This window comes from Vicugna pacos, chromosome 18 (assembly GCF_048564905.1).
Source record: "Vicugna pacos chromosome 18, VicPac4, whole genome shotgun sequence".
NCBI lineage: Eukaryota > Metazoa > Chordata > Mammalia > Artiodactyla > Camelidae > Vicugna > Vicugna pacos.
In genome coordinates, this window is record NC_133004.1 from 28,684,620 (window position 1) to 28,707,218 (window position 22,599).

A 22,599-nucleotide genomic window follows, 5' to 3' on the forward strand; every position below is an offset into this window, starting at 1 on the left:
TTAACAAAAAAAAAAAAAAGAAAGGAAGGAAGGAAGGAAGAAGGAAAGAAAGAAAGAAAGGAAAAAAGGGAGATAAAAGATATTCTATGTACAATTAAATAAAATGTGAGTACAAAATGCTTCTGTTCTATGTGACTCAAGTTTAAAAGTAACAAAGACATAAGTGGACAATATAAAATATTTTTTAATTTCCAGGAATTAAATATAAAAATGTGACTATATATTTTTAAAATGAGGCCCCTACAATTTATGACACATGAGGGAACTGAGGGATCAAGAGCTTAAAAAACTCATCTGAGATTATCTAGCTGTAAGTAAAATGTGAGTCCTAACAACCACTATGTGTTCCTAAAAATACGTCATTATTTAAGTCACCATGTGCTTGGTGGTGAAATAAATGCTTTACATGCGCTGTGTCATTTACTGCTCATAACAAACCTACAGGGTAACTAATCTTATTATCTCCAAATTAAAATGAGGAAACACATGCTAGCAGAGATTAGGGAACTAGCCCCAAATCACATTGCTAGCATGGTGTGGTCGGGACTTAAAATCAGGTACAGCAGACTCCAAAACCAAAGAATCTTAACCACAACTCTATGGAAATGCTATAAGGTATTAATGTTTATTCCTCTCCCCACAAATTTCCCTTTCCCTCCCCCTATTTCTTTCCCTCTATTCAAATCAGGGAGCAATCTCTGTGCTTCCCTCATGGGACATTTGTAGAGGAGTGGAAATCAGAAAAGAGGGCTTCCTTTTGGTCTTTCCCCCCCAAAAGCAGAAGCCTTTAGGGAAGAGGGACTTAAGACCCCAAATTGTATTGGCTTGAAGAAATGGGAAGATGCTGTTTGTCCCATTAGACTTAGGGTCTGTTACCCTGGAGAAGAAAGGAAAGAATAAGCAGCAAGATGAAGAAGGAAGAGAGAGAAGAGGTTGGGGAAGCTGAGGGGAGAGGATTTTGGATCCTTGAGCAGCAGAGATGAACCTTACTTCCCAGCAGCACTGCTGGGAGAGATCACAAAGTCTCAGGGAAGAAAGGCTGTGTGATGACGCTTCTTGGTAGATGAGACCACAGGAAGCCTCACAAAGACTCTTCCTCTCCAAGCATTACAAAGAAGCATAAAGAGGGAGTGGATGAAAAAGAAGCCATGCAGACAAGGACAATGGATGCATCAGCGGCAACCTGAGTAGATCCAGGAAGACGGAGAACCAAATGCAGCCACTCTTTGGGTAAAAGTCATGTATGTGACTGACCCCAGGAGGGAGCACAGCTAAACTTTTTCTACAGATCAGGATAGAGATCCTGCAGTCAGATCATCAAGTTGAACTGGGCAGGGGGGGAGAGACACAAAAACTATTTATTGCACATCTAAGTTTGAATTTCTAAATGTGTGCCTATGACAAAGAGGAAAAGAATTAGCCTTGGGGAATGTGGAGACAGGGGCCTGCGTTATGGTGAGTGGAGAGAAGTCTCCTGTCCCCAGGTCAGCATGGCTGGTCACTGAAGTGCAAACCCGTACTTATCTACTGGGGTGGTTCTACCCACTGTCCCTACCAGGATGGTGGGAGGTATTGAAAATTGAGATCTAAATAAGTAAAGCTAGAACTCTGATAGGATTACTGCCTCAATGAAAAGGGGTTTAGAAAAATTGTACCCATCAGCCCAGGGAAGCAAATTGGGGAATCTGTCAATAACCAGGTTGGAAAATTACAAAGTCGGCTCAACCACCTGATGGTGATGTTAAAAATCAAATTTACACCACTGATACCTGGATTTCCAAAGTGGTAAATTCACATTAAAGGCTTGTTCTTGACTAGTAAAAACCCCAGGGTTCCCCAGATACAAATGCAAAAACTACTCTGTAATAACATTAACATAACACTAGGTTCCATGGGATTTCTGTGGTATAAACAACCCCACTAGGATCTCATTAAAAAACTACAAATCGTAGGAAGAAATTGTTCACCATGAGGAAGAGTCAGCAGGCACCACAAACAATAACATGAGCAATTCCAAGAACATCAGGTAGCAGAATGGCAATCTGAAAGACACAAGAAGTCCATTTAAAATTTTAAAGAGATTTAAAAAAAAATAGAAATCATCCTGATGGAACAGAATACTGTGAAAATCTTAACAAGCAGATTTGAAAGAGAATCAAATAGAATGTCTGCCAATAAAAAATGCAGTCACAGAAAATAAAACCTCAATAAACAAGTGAGACAGCAATTTAAACACCACTAAAAAGAGAAATGAAGAAGACAAACTTACGGTTACCAGGAGGGAAGGGGGTGGGAAGGGATAAACTGGGAGTTTGAAATTTGTGACTAACTACTTTATATAAATTAGATAAACAGTAAGTTTCTACTATATAGCACAGGGAACTATGTTCAATATGTTGCAGTAACCTATAATGAAAAAGAATATGAAAATGAATATATGTATGTGTATGTATGACTGAGCTATTATGCTGTACACCAGAAATCGACACAACATTGTAAAAGGGCTATACTTCAATAAAAGAAGAAAAATTTTGAAGGAAAAGATAGAGCTGAGAGTATTACCTCGTATAGAGATCACATAGAAGAAGAAATGGCTTACAAAATGTGAGAAGAGTTCCAGAAGGAAAGGATTGAGAGAAAGGAAAACAGGCAATATTCATTGAGAATTTTCAGAATTTGGGAAGCACCTTAGTTCTGAACAGGATAAATAAACTTATACCCACATCTGGACACATCAAGTTGAAACTGAAAAATAACAAAAGGACAACAAGTTCATACCATATAGCACAGGGAACTATATTCAATATCTTGTAGTAACTTATGATGAAAAAGAATATGAAAATGAATACATATATATGTTCCTATACGACTGAAGTATTGTGCTGTACACCAGAAATTGACACACTATTGTAAACTGACCATATTTTAATAAAAATATAAAAAAGGACAAAGCAAGTATTAAAGACAATGAAATTAGCAAAAGGAAAAAACAGATTGATAGCCCCAACAGAAGCCCAGAACAATGGAACAGTCCCTTCAAACTTCTGAACAAGAAAATCATCAATCTGGAATTTTATACTCAGTTTAAATATCAATAATGAAGATAATAAAAAGACATCTCCAGACAGAAAAGACAGAGAGAGTTTAATGCTCCCAGGGATGCACTGCTGTAAAAAGATACTGAATACAGAATGAAGGAGTAGGGTACCAGTAGCATTACTGAGCAAACAAACTGAGGATATCGGTGGGTAAAGCAAGCATTTCTCCAAAAAAATTGTAATTCATATTGGGAGAGAAGATGAACAAGGTGGAAATAAAATAAACCAGGCAACAAAAATGAGTCAGATGAAAGGAAAGTGATAAGAGTTAAAGTTTTCTAAGGTCTTGATAACATTCTGGAGAAAAGTAGATACAGTACAGAGAAAAAATATGCATGTTAAAACTTAAGATAAACTACTAAAAGAACAGAAATAAAATGTATAACTTCCAAAACAGTGGAGAGGAAAGAACAGCTAATTAATTCCATATAAAAAAAGGAAATAGAAACTGTATAGAATATATAAGACAAAAATCACAAAATAAGGAGGGGGAGGGTATAGCTCAGTGGTAGAGCACGTGCTTAGCATGCACGAGGTCCTGGGTTCAATCTCCAGTACCTCCATTAATAAGTAAATAAATAAATAAGTAAACCTAATGACCTCTCCCCACTCCCCCCCAAAAAAGGAAGTTTAAAAAAAAAAAAGAAAAAAAGAGATAATAGCTGAGAATTTTTTTTTAACGACAAAAAAAATCACAAAATAAGATGGTCAAGATGAATCCAAATGTGCAATCACAATAAATGTAAATGGATCATTGTCATCACTTAACACAGGGATTCTTGCATTGGATTTAAAAATGTATCTATATGCTATTTATTAGAGATATACCTTAAAAAGGAATTTTTGAAAGTAATGGGATTAGAGAAGATATCCCAGACAAATACTAATGAAAAGAACTCTGGTGTATTGATAGTAGAATTAGATAAAATATTATTTAAGACAAAGAAGCATAATTAGGGATAAAAAAGACCATTATATAATTTTTAAAGGGAGAACTCACCAGTAAAATACAAATACCTGAACATATATTCAACTAATAATACAGCTTCAAAACATACAAAGCAAGCATGAGATAATGACAGAAGAATTTGACAAATCTACAATCACTGAGGGAGATTTTAATAAACGTTTGTCAGAAACTGATGCATAAAAGGAAATAAAAAATGAGGAGATTGCTGTTTTGAACATCACAGCTAATAAGCTTAGTCTAATGAGCATGCTCAGGATATAAAACCTAGAAACCGGAATATAATCTTGTTAAGCACTCATAGAATAATTAAATATTTCCAAGGCTACAAAGAAAGCTTCAAAAAATATCAAAGAATTAATATCATGTAGACCACTTCCTTGACGGTGTAATAAAATTGGAAAAGAAGGGCAGAAAACCAGTCCAACCCTCTCTCCATTCCATCGGGAAGCTATTACACTTTTCAACAATTCATTGTGTCGAAGAAGAAATCTGATGAAAATTAAAAAGTATTTAAACATGAACAACAATGAAAAACACTTCCTATTAAAACATTGCAGATACTGATTCTAAGAATTCATATGGAAGAATAAAATGTCAAGTTCAATAGAAGTGGGGGAAATGCAAATTGAAATAGCAATGAGATTATTTTACACCTATCGGCGTGGCAAAAATTCTGAGAAAAAGTCTGACAATGACAGGCATTGGCAAACACATGAGTTGATGGAAACCTGCAAGCCTGCTGCTCGTAGTGTAAACACTAGAGTGGTTCTGAAGCATCGAGAGAAACGAGCACCTGCTTGCCCCCCAAATCAGTAACGTCTAGGCATATGCTCTGGATTGGCCAGCATCCATTCGAACGGGGTCAAGTCAAAAAAGTCCTAAACAGTCTTCAAAGTAAAATAATAAGGAAATACTGAAAGGCATTACACACAGTAAGATTAGGTCTTGCTTTTGTAAAAATTGTGTGTGTGTTGGTGGCAATGCAAAGGTATGCTTTCTGGGGGTCGGTCGCAGTAAAAAAAAAAAAAAAAAAAAGAAATTAACAGATGCTGTCCTAAAGAAACTCACGTTTATACACAAGGAGGTAGAGAGGAGCGTGTTCACTGCAGTGTTGTTTGTAATAGTGAACACTGAACACAGCCTCAAGTGCAGTGAATAAAGTATTTCTCAACTTAGGGGAAATACTCTCCTGCAGTTGAAATAATGTAGGTCTACATTTTTCAACACTGAGAAATCTCAAAATCATAATGTTGAAGACATGGAGAGCGGGCCATCATTTCTCCAAATTATTGAAGATGCCTCCGTAGATAGTAAAAGTCCTGAAATGTTCACGGGAAGGATATATCCCAGCTTCAGGATGTGTTTACGTCTGAGGAGGAAGGTTGGGAGGGGACTCAGATGAAGTGCACACGTGGAGGAAGGGTACCTTGTTTTACCTGTGACTTGCTACATGCAAACAAATCGAAGTAAACATACGAAAATGTGAACACCTGTATAATTTAGGTGCCAGGTACACAGATGCCTGTTATTTACTGTAGGCCTGACACGGTTCACAAATGAAATTTTAAAAATTAAAATGATCACAATAAAAAAGTACCTTCAGAGCATCGCTTACCCAGCAGAGACTCCCAAACCACAGGGCCAGCTGAAGGGCTGGAGTACTTGGCTGTTTGGAAGGGGACGCTTGCTGGCATTTAACTTGGGAGCAGGGAGACAGAATGTAAATTTCCATCACACACTCCGACGAAATCAATAGAGGTAATTTCCTGATTCAAACCCAGAGAGGTGCACAAAACCACCCAGATCTACAGAGAACAATCCACATAGAGAGGGAGCTCCGGGGGTGATTCGGGGCCTGAATTATTCAACATCTGCCTGACGGCCCCATTACTTGGGCTTCAGCTGGGGTGTGATGGAGAAGCACGAATTCACGGCTGGACCGGCCTCAGATGCTCTGACAACAACAGACCCGTGATGAATGATAATTGTGTTTTCTCTACATCAGTGTATGGAAATCTGTTTATAGATCTGGATTACAAATTCGGGAAGCTTCATGTGTCTAATGATTTTTTCGCTGATCTTAAAGGGCTCTGTACTATTTCAACCATGACTGTGCCGAAATTCTGGGCATGGTGGAATTCACTTCTGCGATTAAGAAAGTCTTGAAATGTCACTTCTTCTACCCACTCCCCAATTCCTTTTTTTATTCAGAAAAATAAGAGTGGGAAAGGGAAAAGGCCAGCCTTTGGGAAAAGACTTTACAGAATGGCTATTTTTCTCTCCTAGGTTTATAGGAGACCAGTCATTCCAAATTTCATAACTGAAATCCCTGTCGGGCAGAGGGCGGTCCAAAAGGTCTCATTTGTGCCTCTCTAAGACCGAAGTAACTGGCCATGAAGTTCAGTCCTAACAGGATTAAAAAAAAGAAAACAGCGGCCGGTGGACGGCTACAAAATCAAAAGGTGCTGAGTGACATACACATTAGAAAAAGAAAATTGAATTAGCAGTGACATTTTTTGGCCTGAGGCCTTTTTTGGGGGATGGGGAGGCTGTGGGAAAAGAGACAAACTTTGATCTACTCTACTCAGAAGCCGACGAAGACATCAAGGCCAGAATCCTGCCTCTAATCTTATCTGTTATTTCCAGACTGTATTCCCTGGGCTCCTCCGCTCCTTGAGGATGGGGCTGTGCGTATCTCCAAATGGACATTTCATGCTTCTGTGACGATAACCCCGTAAGAGAAATCATGCCAGGCACTCAGAAGGGGTCTCCACGATTGTGAAGGGAGGCAGCCATTGGTCTGGCCACGCCTCTGGACTCACAAGATTTACACATTCTTCTTCAGTGTGGCAAAGCCATAACCAGTGAAAGTAAAATACACACGGGGGCAGGGAAATAGCAGCCCTGTGGATATAGAACTATTTGTGAATATAGAATTATAAAAGCCGTAACACGTAAAATCTTTCCTGTTCTTAAATGAAAAGCTTCATTATGTTTTCAGGGGGAAAAAATGAATGAAAGGAGACTTGTCACTAGATGAGATCTCAGAAAGTCTTAAGATAAAGAAATTACACAGCAAGCATCCAAGCAGGAAAAAAAAAATCTTCAAAAACAAACACAAACACAAAAGTCAAAGAAAACAAAACATATATTACAGAAAGGATGCTGGGTGTTTCAGACCTTTCAGCTCCAGCAAGAAATGCTATGATAGACTGGAGTGGTGCCTGAGAGACTCTGAGCAGAGAAGACTCTGACTTAATATGCACCACGTTGGTGTTCAGGTATGAAGACAATAGAGAAGCGTGTCAGAGATCCTGGCAGAGGGAACAGTACAGCAAAGATCTCCAAGTGAAAAGACCTTGGCATGTAGAGCTTTGAAACTGCAAAGGTCTGGACTTTTTTCTAAGGATTTTGCACATAAAAGCAATGTGATTTAGTGGCTGTTTAAAAAAAAATTAATCTAGCCTGCTGTGTAAAGAACAGACCAGAGGGCTAAGAGTGGGGTGGGTATCTAGATGAGCAGGTTTTTGCATACACTGATGTCACAGGATGTGGAGAGAGATTGCCCCGGGAGGAGAAGGGAGGGCTCAAGAAAGGCTTTCAGGTTTCAGGCTTGAGCACTGGGGAAGGGGGCTGCAATTTACTGAGTAACACTGGTGGAGGCACAGATTTAGGGCTGAAAAATCAATGGACTGATTTTGAATCTGCTACGTTTGAATGACCAACACTTCCAAGTGGTACGGCCAAGGAAGCAGCTGGATATGCAAGTCTGGAATCATCGAAGATGTTCTCAGCCCCATACTTCTCTGCATCCCCTACATCATTCTCCCAGACCTTTCCATTAACTCTCTGGAACTCCCATTCTGTGATCAGGAAATACCCCTATATCCTTAGCCTCCTCTGCTTCAACCCTACCTGCTCCTCTCCCAGTCTCCCTCATTCCAATAAATGGCAAGTCCACACTGAACTCTTGATTCCCCTTCCCCCACACCCCCAATTTGCTCCCTCTACAGTCCTTACCATTTCAATTAATGGCACCCCCAAACTTTCTTTTTTTTAATTGAAGTATAGTCAGTTTCCAATGTTGTGTCAATTTCTGATGTACAGCATAGTGTTTCAGTCATATATATACATACATATACTCTTTTTCATATTCTTTTTCATTATAGGTTACTACAAGATATTGAATAGAGTTCCCTGTGCTATACAGTAGACATTTGTTGTTTATTTATTTTATATATAGTAGTTAGTATCTGAAAATCTTGAACTTCCAATTTATCCCTTCCCACCCCCTTCTCCCTCAGTAACCATAGGTTTGTTTTCTATGTCTGTGAGTCTGTTTCTGTTTTGTAAACACATTCATTTGTGTCTTTCTTTTCTTTTTAAGATTCCACATATGAGCGATCTCATATGGTATTTTTCTTTCTCTTTCTGGCTTGCTTCACTTAGAATGACAATCTCCACATCCACCCATGTTGCTGTAAATGGCATTATTTTATTCTTTTTTATGACTGAGTAGTATTCCATTGTATATAAACACTACAACTTCTTTAACCGGTCATCTGTTGATGGACATTTAGGTTGTTTCCATGTCTTGCCTATTGTAAATAGTGCTCCTGTGAACATTAGGGTGGCACCCCCAAACTTTCAATTATTGAATTCCAAAACCTTGAAGTTATCACTGACTCTTCTGTTTCTCTAACACTCCACATCCAACTCTCCAGGAAATCCAGTTTTTTTCACAGGACTCAGAATAAAAATCAAAGATATTACAATAACCCATAAAGCCCTGCATGATCTGGACCCTCTGATATTATATTTTGCTACTCTCTCCCTCACTCACTTTGCTCCAGCCACACTGGCCTCCTTGCAGTTGCCCAAGATTCAAACACATTCCCACCTCAGGGCCTTTGCACTGGCTCTCCCTTTTGTCTGAAGCCCCCTTTCCCACTTATCTACATGGCTTCCTCATTTCCTTCATGTTCTTCAAATATCACCTCAACAGTGAGGCATGATCTGGTATAAAGCAGCATCCTTTCCCTTCTTAGCACCGCCTGGCATACTCTCTACATTTATTTGTTTACTTGTTTATTGTTTGTTTTCCTCCACCAGGATGCAAGTCCCATGAGATCACTGTCTTTGTTTTGCTCACCACTGTAACCCCACAGTCTAGAAGAGTGCCTGGCCCACAGAGGTGCCCAATTAGCTGTATGTTGTTGCTGGTGGCAAGGAGTCAAATAGTCTAGAATTCAATCTCAATTATAACCTCATTGTAACCTGAGATTCATCTCTCTTAGCTGTGAAGTAGGGACTTTAATATCTGCCCTGCCAAGCTCACAGGGCTGCTGTGAAGACCAAATGACGCACTGTATCCAACAAGGATTAACTGTTAGAAAGATTTAGACATTTTCATAGGCCATAGTCCCACGGCCCAAAATGCAAAACAGAGTATGTGGAACACAATAAAGGGATACTTGATAATATCCTTTATAATTCCCATGCGGAAAAAAAAAGGAAAGCCCTAAAGAAACTAGAATGCTCTCACAGGGAATTCTTTGGCAAGTTCCAATCTTAAAATGATCAGTACATAAAGATGGAAAGACAGGCACAAAACCAAAGGTGAATACAAAAGAATGTTAAGCACGGACAAGAATGGTTTCAGGGAGGCTGTGGGGGAAAAAAAAAAAAGTAAGGTTTGCAAAAACGTTAAGGATGAGAAAAATTGATCTGGGGGCACATTTGAAGCAAGAAGATAAATGATAGGATTGTGCCAACAGATGTCAGATTAAAAGCAGAACTTGGGTCTTAGTTTGCTTCCAACAAAGAAAATGGTCTTTAGATTTGAAATAAGAAATCCTTAAAAATGAAGTTTAAAGAGCAACAGAGATACAGAAAGAGACAGCTAGAGTTCTGCTTCATTAAATGAGGTTAAGCCTCCAATGTAATTGCAACCTAACCCCCAACTTCATTTCATGGGTCCTTTTCTACTCTCCCCCCAAGCTCGGCAACCAGGTTACCCATCTAGTTCTGGGCACAGCTCAGTCTGATGAGAGAGATGACAAAGGAGCCATATGAGGTGGGTAGAGGAGTCATTCTTTATCCATGATGGACAAGTAAGGGCATGAGCTGGTGGTCACCCATGTGCTTGGCTGTATTGTGTGTGTGCACAAGTGTGTTTCTTTACTAGGGAGGTCAAGGAGGGTATCTTCTGATGACAGAGAACTAGGCTTTATTGTAGCCAAGCATCCCCTCCACCAGAGGTAGGAGCATTGAGGAGTATAAGGGTTATTGCTCCTTGCTGCTAATAAGTACAACGTAGACATGATTTTGGATTTTCCAGCTTCCCATTAAATACTCCAAGAACAGCCTGTAAGACTTTGCCTTCTCTTCTGGGAGTCCCACAAAATGTTTCCCGAGATGCAGGAAACCCTGGGAGGTTGTTGGAAAGATGTTGCATATAACAACTGCTGATCTTATCTTTCAAAGTGATGCTCCGTGCATCATTGGGTTGGACAGCAGTAGTCACCACCCCAGGTCATAATTCTGGCCTAATACGATATAGCAAGTGTAACCATTCGCTTCACATCCTAATCCTGCATCAAGATCTCCTAACGCCCTCTTCTCTCATTCTTTATACCGTCACTAGTGGAAAATATTATTCAACATTTGATTATTGCTTGAATATGATTCCCCGGAATTTGGGTTTGGCTCATACCCATTACTAACATGCTTTAATTCACTTATAAATTCTCTCTTTGAGAACCCGCTGCTCCTTTCCCCCCCACCCCAATCTGACCCTCATGCTCTTCTTGACCTCTCCTTTCCAGAGGCCAAACTGGTACTTTACCCACCATCTCCCTGACAGATGCATCTTGACTGCTGTACTCTGGACTGGCCACTGGGTTTCCATGTGGCCATCTGACCACTGGGATTCAACTCTGTCCCCCAATATGCACCCCATTTCCCAGTTCAGAGGGATGGCTTCTGTTTTGATTCCCACCCTTTGTTCTTATTCTTACAAATAGTTTATGCCTTCTTTCTCCCAAGGGGACACCATCCTTACTCCAGCTGGGGGCTGGGACCTGCCACTCATGAGAAGACTTTTCAGATACTGCCTTGCTGTCTGCCTGGGCTTCCGGGCACTGTTCCCCTGGGGCCTTTCCTCCACCGTACGTCATCACTCTTCAGAGCAGCCACTGAATCAACCAAACATTAACTTAAACCATGACCACAGGAAGTCATGCTCCTTGGGAACCATACCTGCTGATGAAACCTGGGAAGTCAGCCTCCCTTCCTACTTTCCAAGCCTCTTTCTTTCTAGGAAAATCTATTCTAGATCATGGTCTGTCTAGCCTACCTACACTGTTTTGCTGTGAATTCCTGACTCCCTTTGAAATATTGAAGTCCTAAAATATATGAAAATGGGATTCTTAAACAACTGTTAGTAACTATTTGACTCCTAGAGGGGCAGAAACTGAGTCTCATTAATCTCTGTAACCTGGGACAGCAAGCAGCCACAGATTTTATGGGAAGAAAATCCAGAGACTAGAAAAAGAAAATGCTAATCTCTGTTTCCAAAAACAGGGGCAAACTTCAAGACGCTAAAGAGAGTTAAGTGGCAAAACACTAAATGAATCCTTACATTTTTGCTTTGTGAGCACTTGGAAAAGAATGAATGGCCTGATCACCAAAAAATTTGTATGATATTGACCTAATGTTCTGATTCCAAGGGGATTAATCTCAGGAATATATATGACAAGAAGTTGTGTATCTCAATTTTTTTTCACTATATAGTATACCTTTTAATTTTTTATATTGTGGTAAAATATACACAACATACATTTTACAGGTTTAACTTTTTTTAAGTGTACATTCTCAGTGGCATTAGGCACATTCACGTCGTTGTGCAACCATCTCTAGAAATTTTTCATCTTCCCAAATTGAAACTGTACCCATTAAACAATAACTCCTGGGTCCCCTCCTCCCCCAGCCCCTAACAACCATCATTCTACTCTGTCTGTATGAATTTGACTGTTCTGTGTACCTCATGTAAGTGTAATCGTACGATATTTGTCCTTCTGTGACTGGCTTATTTCACTTTGCATAATATCCTCAAGGGTCATCCATGTGGCTGGGTGTGTCAGAATTCCCTTCCCTTTTTAAGGCTGAATAATAGTGCATCTGAATTTTAACAAGACAAGATTTCTCCTGATGTCCTGTGGATAATGAGCACGCACAGGGACTGAAGGATGGGACACTGCGACGTCACAGGGTCCATATCACGTGGGGGAAGTTCCCCAATACTCTTGTTCAGACTGCCCTGGGCAGCACTTCTCACAATGACTTAAATGAGGACAAAAGAGGGCTGCCAAGCTAATAACTTGTGAATGGCACAGAATTGGGCATAACAGCCCTTCTGTCAAATAATGAACATGGATTCAAAGTCTTTAGTATATCATAATGATCAACTGAAACCAAGGAGATGAAATTGAACAATAGTATCTATAATACACTGAAATTAGGTTAAAGGACCTATATGCCTGCACGCACACACACACAGACACACACACACACACACACCGTAGCAGTACAGGATGGAGTAAAACTGGCCTAAGAGCAGCATGACCAAGAGTTGTGGGTTTTAATTGACCACAAGCTCAGTCTGAGTCAACAGTGGGATGTGGTTGCCAAAAAAACAACTAATGTGATCCAAAGGTGCATTAATAGAAGCACAATGCTCCGAGCACGGCAGGAAATAGCTCCTCTGCTGGCCTTGCTGGTGAGGCCGCACTGGGAAGGTTGGATTCAGCTTATGAGGAATAAGCCAAAACCTGGAGGGTGTTCGGCAGAGGGCACACAGTCTGCAAAACGTGCCTCAAGAGGGGCAGGAAACATACTGGGGACTGTGGCAGGTGGAAGAGAAGACTTTGCGGGGGCATACAGGAGGTGACTGTAAAATCTGAAAGGCTTGCTTTCATGGGGCGTTAGACAATGGAACTATATCCCATGGATGGAAGTTATGGGATGGGTAAGTTCTACTTAGGAAAATACATCACTGGACCCACCAAATAATAGAATGGGAGGCTGCAGGAGGGAGTTTCTCATGATTGGAGGCAGTTAACCAGAGTTGTTTGAGAACAGTGGTTCTCAGGGGCAGTTCTGCCCCCCAGGAGATAGCGATGCTGATGGTCACCCCGGAAGTGGGGTTGCTGCTGGTACCTAGTGAGTGGAGGCCAGGGATGCTTCCAAACACTCTACAGCAAACAGGATAACCCTGGGAACAAAGAATTATCTATCCCACAATGTTGATCATGCTGAGCGTGAGAAACCTGCTTTAGAAGGAATTCCTACACGAAAATGTTGTAAGAGCAGAGGTCCAAGCCCCCCCCCCCCCCGGCTGGATCTGGCCTACAGATTTTCTTTTTCTTTTTCTATCACTTGTCAATTTCACATAAAGATCTGAAACCCTCGCATTGGGTGCACCCTCCTGCATGGCTACCATTGCCTGGAGCTGCTAAGTAGCTGATGTCTGTTTTGGATGAGTCTAGAACTCTCTAGTTCATGACAGTCCTGCCTTCATTACCTGCTGGACCAGCATAGGCATTTGAATTATGACCCTATGGACCTTTAATCCAGAGGCCCTCAACTTGGCCTTGGTATTCAAATCTCCTGGGGAGCTTTAAAGATGCCCAGGGCTAAAGCTGTACCGCAGACCAATTAATCAGACTCTCTGGGGCGGGGGGGGGGGGGGGCGCTTCAGGCAGCAATGTTTCTTACGGCCCCGAAATGGTTCTAAGGCGTGGTTAAGGGCAAGAACCACGGCTTTACCGTGGAACAATGACCCGGTGGGGGGGGGGGGAAGCTCTAAGGCCAACAAACTCATATGCAGTAGACAGAACTTCCCAGTAGTCAAAGAACTTAAACAACCAAATGGGTTGCTTCAGGAGTGAGCTCCACATTTCTGGAGGTAATCAATCAAGATAATTTTCAAGAAGAAATCCCTACTTTGGAATACATAAAATGGGGAGAGACTGGACCAGAGCAGCGGTTCTTGACCGTGAGTGTGGATGAAAGTCACCTCAGGAGTTTCCCCAAGTACACGGGTCCAGGCCCCTCATCCTGGAAGATAATAATCTTGTAAAGTCAGGTGAAGGCTGAGCAGGTACAAACTGAGAAAGCTCCCCAGATGCTGCTGCTAAGCACTCCTAGGGAGGAACCACTGAGCGAGATGGATGACCTCTTCGAGCTCCAACCTCAACCTTGGCAATGACTCAGGTTCTTAAGAAAAAAATCTGTGTAAATCTTCAAATGCACACTGTAATCGAAACATAAATAGCATGACCACCAAGCTGGGAGTATTTTAACACACACGAAGATGAGGTCAAATCTGAAGCTGCAAGATTCTCTGATTCACTCTAGCACTGAGACCTAAAAGATTCAAGGAAAGAAGTGTTTTCTGGGTCCCAGCTCTTTTTCTGACATACTTGACATGTGATGTTTGCTTAAATAATGTCTCAGCAAGCAGCTTATATGCTTGTGTCAGAGTTCTTAGCCTCAAGCCACAGATACTGATGCTGCCTGCTTTAAGCTAAAAAGAAATCCATTAAATGGGTATTGGGATGGTATAAGAAGGTTTTAAAATATGCCTGCCTTAATAAAGCATGATACATCAATTTGGTGACTTACTATACGGCCATTAAAAACTATCCTACAGATTAAAATATATTAGAGTATAAAGATGTCTACCTTATAGGACTCTGTGAGAAAATTAGGTTATAGAATAAATCATGAGATACGATACTATTTATTTTTATAATAGCATATATTTATATTAATAGTTATATTCAAAATCTAAGAAAAAAACTGAGATTTGACCTAACCCTCACATCTTATACAAAAATTAACTCTCAATAAATCATGAACTTAAATATAAAATGTAAACCTATAAAACTTTTAGGGAAAAATAAACATAAGAGAAAACCTTCAGGGTTTAGGGCCAGGCAAAGAATTCTCAGACTTGACACAAAAAGCAGTCTGTAAAAGGAAAGACTGATAAATTTGACCTCATCAAAATTAAAACCTTTTACTCTGCAAAAAGAACCGGTAAAAGAATGAAAAAATAACCTGCAGATTGAGAGAAAATATTTGCAAACCACACATCTGACAAAAGACTCGTGTCTAGAATGTATTAAAAACTCTTAAGGCTCACAGTAAAAAAAATTAAAATAAAATTAGAAAATGGGCAAAAGGCATGAAGAGACATCTCCCTAAAAAGGATATGTAGATGGAAAATAAGTACATGAAAAGATGTTCAATTACTAGCCATCAGTGAAGCATAAGTTAAAACCACAATAAGGTGTCACTACACACTCTTCAGAATGGCTGAAATAAAAGATTATGACTCTCCTAGGGCAGTCTATTCAGGCAACAGAAATAAAAGCAAAAATTAACAAATGGGACCTAATTAAACATAAGCTTTTGCATAGCAAAGGTAACTATAAGCAAAACAAAATGACAACCTATAATATTTGCAAATGATGCAACTGACAAAGGTTTAATTTCCAGAATATATAAACAGCTCATACAACTTAATAACAAAAAAAAACTAACAACCCAATCCAAAAATGGGCAGAAGACCTAAACAAGCAATTCTCCAGTGAAGACATAGAAATGGCCAATAGGCACATTGGAAAAAATGCTCAATATTGTTAATTATCAGAGAAATGCAAATCAAAACTACAATGAGGTATCACCTCACACCAGTCAGAATGGCCATCATTCAAAAGTCCACAAACAGTAAATGCTGGAGAGGCTGTGGAGAAAAGGGAACCCTCCTATACCATTGGTGGAAATGTAGTTTGGTGCAGCCATTATGGAAAACAGTATGGAGATTCCTCAGAAAACTAAAAATAGACTTACCATGTGATCCAGCAATCCCACTCCTGGGCATATATCCAGAGAGAACTCTAACTCAAAAAGATACATGCACCCCAATGTTCATAGCAGCACTGCATACAATAGCCAAGACATGGAAACAACCTAAATGTCCATCAACAGATGACTAGATGAAGAAATTGTGGTATATTTATACAATGGAATACTACTCAGCCATCAAAAATAATAAAATAATGCCATTTGCAGCAACATGGATGGACCTGGAGATAGTCATACTAAGTGCAGTAAGCCAGAAAGAGAAAGAAAAATACTGCATGACATCACTCATATGTGGAATCTAAAAAAGAAAAAGAAAAAAAAAGTGGATACTAATCTACAAAACAAACAGACTCGCAGACATAGTAGATAATCTTACAGTCACTGGAGGCATAGGGGTGGTAAGGGATAAATTTGGGAGTTTGACATTTGCAGATGTTAGCCACTATATATAAAAATAGATTAAAAAAACAAGTTTCTTATGTATAGCACAAGGAACTACATTCAATATCTTGTAATAGCTTTAATGAAAAAGAATGTGAAAATGAATATGTATGTTTATGCATGACTGGGACATTGTGCTGTACACCAGAAATTGATATATTATAACTGACTGTACTTCAATTTAAAAAATTAAGAAAAGAAATTGTCACAACACCAAATGCTGGTGATGATGGAGAGAAACTGGTCACTCATATATCGTAAAAATGATGCAACTATTTTGGAAGGCAATCTGGCAGTTTCTTTCACACTAAATATGCAGTTACCACTTGATCCAGTAATTGAGCTTTTGGGCATTTATCTCAGAGAAATGAAAACTTATGTCCACACAAAAACATGTACATGAATGTTCATAGCGCCTTTATTTGTAATAGGCATAAATGGGAACCAGCCCAAATGCTCTTTAATGGGTGAATGATTAAAGACCATATCCACACCATGGAATAAATGAAATACTGAAATACTGCTCAGAAATAAAAAAGAATGAACTTTTGTTTTGTTCTTCTATGTAGGGGGAAGGTAACTAGATCTATTTATTAATTATTTTTTTAATGGAGGTACTGAGGATTGAACCCAGGACCTCATGCATGTTAAGCATGTACTCTACCACTTGAGCTATATCCTCCCCACAAAAAGGAATGAACTACTGATACACAAAACAATTTGGATGGATCTCCAGGGAACTATGCTGAGTGAAAAAAGCCAGCCTCAAAAAGTTACATACTGTAGGGTGCTATTCATGTAATGTTTGTGAAAAGACAAAATATTAGAAGTGAAGAACAGATTAGGGATTAGGGATGGAGTGTGGGGTGGGAGAGAGGTGGGCGCATGTATTAAAGGACAACGTGATAGAGTCCATGTCCCATATGTTGAGTGTGCTGGTGGATACTCAAACTTGATAATGCTGTATAGAGATGAACACACACACACACACACAAGTAAAACTGAGGAAATCTGAATAAGATGAGTGTATTATACCAATATCAATACCCTGGTCGTGATACTGTACCATAGTTTTGTTAGATATTACCATTGGGAGAAACTAGGTAAAGTATGTGGTTCTCTGTATTATTTTCAGTATTATTTCTTACAACTGCATGTGAATCCACAATTATCTCAAAATTAAAAGTTTAATTTTTAAAAAAGTGCATCGGCATGTAAAGATGTCCACAATATTGGGTTCTGTGGGAAAATTAGGTTACAAGATAGAATAAAGAATAAATAAAGAAATAATTTATTATGATATTTTATATATTTATAGTTAGATATAAAATCTGGAATATATGCTGAAGTGATAATGAATTCTTCTGGGTGGAGGGACTGCAACTGTATCTTTTATTTCTGTGTATGTTTTATTTTTGCTACTGGACACATGGATTAGTGGGGTGAAACTAAGTAAACATGTTATAAAAAGAAATTAAAAGGCTGTTGGGTAAGTAGTTCACAGAATCCCTGAGATGTCTGGAAAAAGAGAAACGAGGAGAATCAGGAGGGGCTGGGCAGCAGGAATCTCTGGCCAGGTTCCCTCTCAGAGAGTCTGTATGTCTGGGGCAGCACTGTTGCTGCCCTGCGCTGCTCTAGTGATGGAGCTTGCCCATCAGATAGATGCACCACAGGCAATGGACCGGGTGCCCCCACTTTCCCTGCTACCACTTATCTCCAGAACTTCAGTCTTGCTGCAACCACTACTGCTGCAAAAACACACAGACAAACAGAGACACAGAGACAGCCAGAGACAGAGAGACAGAGATGGAGAGAGAGAGAGACAGAGACAGAAAGAGAGAGAACTCTCTAGTTTCTGCTTCCTGGTGTCCTTTGCTCCTGACTCAAAGCCTGGAGCAAGTGCACAAGCAAATCTTGTCATTTTCAGGACCTGGAGCAAGAGCACAAATGGAGGCCCATATTCTACATACTTAAATATTTAAAAGTTATGAACCAAAGCTACACGCTGTTAAATAAAGTATATTCTATAATGCAATCCTGACAGACATAATTTCAGAGCATCCTGGAAGGCCAAGTTCAGATTTAGAATTCTGAGCTCTTCACTTGAACGTGATGGTATGGGAGGAGCCTCCTGGCCTGTGTGGCCCACTCCTTCTCTTTCCATGGCTGGTTCATCCTTCACACAAGCACGTAAACATCCAAGCTCCATCTACACCCTCTCCTGTAAAGAGTCATTTCTTGGCCACCCTGTGGGCCTCGGGGTGTTTACACTGCTGAGCAGACCCCTCTCAGGACAGACTGGGAAAGAGATTTGTGTGGGTTTGGAAGTGGGTTGAGGCTGTTTGACCAGGGATTCTAGGATCCAGGATACCTGGGATGTGGTCTATAAGGCAGGGTGAGCACAACTCCTTAGTCCTGTGGACTCCTCACTCCATGAAGGGGAATCAGCCAGAATCTGGGTCTCCCTAGCTGCAAGGGAGTCCAGGAAAATGAGATCTGACACTTTCAGCTTCTTAGTAGGGGACAGATTGTGCCTGCTATCAAGACTCATAGCACATGGAAACAGCCTAAATGTCCATCAACAGATGACTGGATAAAGAAGATGTGGTATATTTATACAATGGAATACTACTCAGCCATAAAAACCGACAATATAACCCCATTTGCAGCAACATGGATGTTCCTGGAGTAAGTGAATTCTAAGTGAAGTAAGCCAGAAAGAGAAAGAAAAATACCATGTGAAATTGTGCATATGTGGAATCTAAAAAAAAGAAGAAGAAACATAAATACAAAACAGAAACAGACTCACAGACATAGAATACAAACTTGTGGTTGCCAAGGGGGTGGGGGGTGGGAAGGGACAGACTGGGATTTGAAAATGTAGAATAGATAAACAAGATTATACTGTATAGCACAGGGAAATATATACAAGACCTTGTGGTAGCTCGCAGCAAAAAAAAAAGTGACAATGAATATATGTATGTTCATGTATAACTGAAAAACTGTGCTCTACACTGAAATTTGACACAACATTGTAAAATGACTATAACTCAATAAAAAATGTTAAAAAAAAAAAGACTGATAGCATGGGGAATTCCATAAACATAGGAAAGATGGTCAGAGCAAGGCAGCCTAAAAGAAGAACAAATGTCTACTACAATGCTTTACTTGGGGGGGGGTAATTAGGTTTACTTATTCATTTATTTTTAGAGGAGGTACTGGGGATTGAACCCAGGACCTCATGCACACTAAGCATGCGCTCTACCACTTGAGCTATACCCTCCCCACTACTACAATGCTTTAATAACACTTAGATGTTATCCATTGCCATCTCAGAGATTCGTAGATGGTGGTGATGATGCTAATGATGGTGATGATGATGGAGGCTAATATTTATTGAGTATTCACTTCTGTCAGGCATTACGCAAATCTCTTTATACACATTAGTTTATTCCATCCTCTAGGATGTAGCCCCTTTGGTTATCTCCACCTCCAACAGAGATAAGAAATCTGAGAAGCTAAGAGGTTAGATAACCTGGTCAAGGTGACTTGAGCAGCTAGTAGCAAAGACAGGCTTTGAACTCAGGATGCCTAGCTCCAGGGTTCATAAGCTGTACCACTACACTGGGTACCCTCCATAGAGTAGACTGGTAGAGATGATTTTGAACCTTAAAAATCAAAATGTGTGCTGGTAGCTATTTGCCCTGACTATAGAAAACCTGAATAATGCCCCCTACAAACATCTGACCCTGAATGGGGACAACGTTTAGGGTGCATTCACTGTGGGTATGTCCCCTGGGGCAGGCTGTCAAGCTGAGTTCAAAGATATTTTAACACTGTTGCTCTGATACTCTCCCCTCTCACCAGTCTTCTTTAGGACCAAGGATTCCTAGAGGTCGCAGTTGCAGAGACAGGACAAGATTCCCAGCAGCAATGGAGGATAGATGCCAAGTGCTTGGGAGGTGAAGCATGTGTCACCCTGGAGGCGGACAGAAGGCAGCACCCCCTGGCCTCTCTTCTCTCTCTCTCTCTCCACGCCGGGAGTGGGAGATCTTAACATTATTAGTAAAGAAAAGATTTTTCAGTTTTGCAGGGAGGGGGTAAGAGATGAGAGGACTCTTTTCAGCGGAAGAGTTTTAGAGGGACTTAGCTGAGAAGCAGAGTGGTGGAGAGAAGGATGAGATCTTCCTGGTGCTCCTGGGGGGTACTGGAGGCATTCTGCTGCTTAAGTGGTGCTCCTGGGCAAGAGGTTCCCCAGACTTGTCTGGCCATCGGAATCCTCTGGGGCATTTTTCAGAATTTCAGCTTTTGAGTTGCAGCCCAGACCTACCAGATTAGAATCTCTCAGGGAGATTTGATGCTCGATAGATGGTTTAAAGGAAAAATGATCCAAAATGGTGTTTGGGCTTACTGTAGGATAGGAGGCAGACAGAGGATCCCACTAGAAATAAAAAGTTGGGACGGTATAGCGCAGTGGTAGCGTGGGTGCTTAGCATGCACGGGGTCCTGGGCTCAATCCCCAGTACCTCCACTAAATAAATAATAATAGTAATCAATAAATAAACCCAATTATTCCTTCCCCCACCCCCGCCCGCAAAAGTAAGCACTGGGCTAGAGCAGTGCTTCTTCCAGTTTGGGGTGTTTATTTGTGATGGCACCAAGATAATTTCAGGTGTCACACAGACATCAGCTCACAAAGAAAGTTATTCTTTTCCAAACATCTTCCCGCCCTTCTGACTACATCAAGGAGACTTCTCAGTCTGGTGCTAAAATGTCCTTAACACCTTTCTTGTTTATTCACCTTTTGAACAAAGAGAGAGCAAGTGTCAAACTCAGTGTGTAGCAGGCAACAATATCTAAAGGAAGAAATAACTCTGTTTTGTCTTTGTTATATGAGTTCTTAAAGTTCCCTTCAATTTGGGGAAGAGATGCTTTTTTTTTTTTTTTTTTTTTTTTTTTACTTTTAGTAATGGTCAGGCTCACTTTAGAAACACCTAAATATAAAAGGTGAAATGATACAAAGAAATTGTATAGAAATAATCATATTGTTGGTCCGTGGAGAGGGCGGAAACCATGTACCTGACTGAACTTCGGGAAACATTGCCCTGGAATGGTTCCAATTTCTGGCTTTCCTCCTCTTAGGAATCTGAGCATGGTGGAAAGGGCACCGAAAATGAAAGAACCCCCAGTAAATAGTGTCCACATCTTTCCTGCTTCCCTTTTATCCTTTCATTTTATACTTAGAAGGGGGATTCTAGGCATGAAGACACCACCTCTTTTAGTATGTTAATAAATTATCAGAAATGAGTCCTTGTAGCTCACAGTGTCATTAGATCGGGGTTGGGGATGGCTGGGAGGCAGAGACAGGGCAGTGGGAGGGATTAGGGAAGAGGCAGTCGCTGATGAAAATAAAGACGCATTTTCAAGGTCTGCAGCTAAGCCTCAAGCCGTCGCTGTGTGAGCAAGGAAGTGCTAGAAAGTTGTCTGTGTGAAATGGAGTGTAAACTGCAAACGTGTTATTGAGGTGGAGGAGAAGGGAGCAGAGACCGGGAGGAGGGCAGGGATGGATTGTGCGGACAGAAGGAGGGACCCACTTAGGAAGCATCAGCCCCCACCTCAAGTGCGAGACTCTGTAGCAGTTTGGCTGTCCTTATTTATACAATACCAGATAACGCTGCAGCTCACACCCCGTGTGTTTGCTGCCACATCTCCATCAACAGATGGAGGTAATAAAGAGGCTAAAAATGGAAACGCGAACTGGTGTGTAGCTCTGTTGTGGCCGTTTGTCACGAACAGTCAAGAATCCCTCGCCGGTGAGTGTGCTCGTCAAGGTCACCCATGACCTCTTTGGCATTAAATCTAACGGACACTTGGTTGGCCGGGCTGTAGCAAGGCCAGGGAGGCCAGTCTCTTGGGGCATGAGGTTGGCCGCTGCCCACTTGTGATGAACCCAGCTCAAGCAATGGTCTGGCTTCCCTGGGGCTTCTGGAGGCTGTTAGTTCCAGCATTGGTCAATAACCTGTGTAATTAATCAACTTAAAGGGAGTGCTGTTAGCAATGGTTCTTGACCCTGGGTTCACACTAGAATCACCGAGGGAGCTTTAAAAATAATACCAGTCCTAGACCTCACCCAGGACCAGTTGGTGGGGCCTCCGG

At 40.7% G+C, this 22,599-nt stretch overlaps 1 non-coding gene across 1 annotated transcript; it reads right to left on the reverse strand.

Moving 5' to 3' along the window:
- Window positions 1–19,653: 19,653 nt before the first annotated feature.
- Window positions 19,654–19,727, reverse strand: TRNAT-AGU (transfer RNA threonine (anticodon AGU)). Its single transcript has one exon. It is a non-coding gene; the product is annotated as a tRNA-Thr (tRNA).
- Between the last annotated feature and the right edge of the window lie 2,872 nt (window positions 19,728–22,599).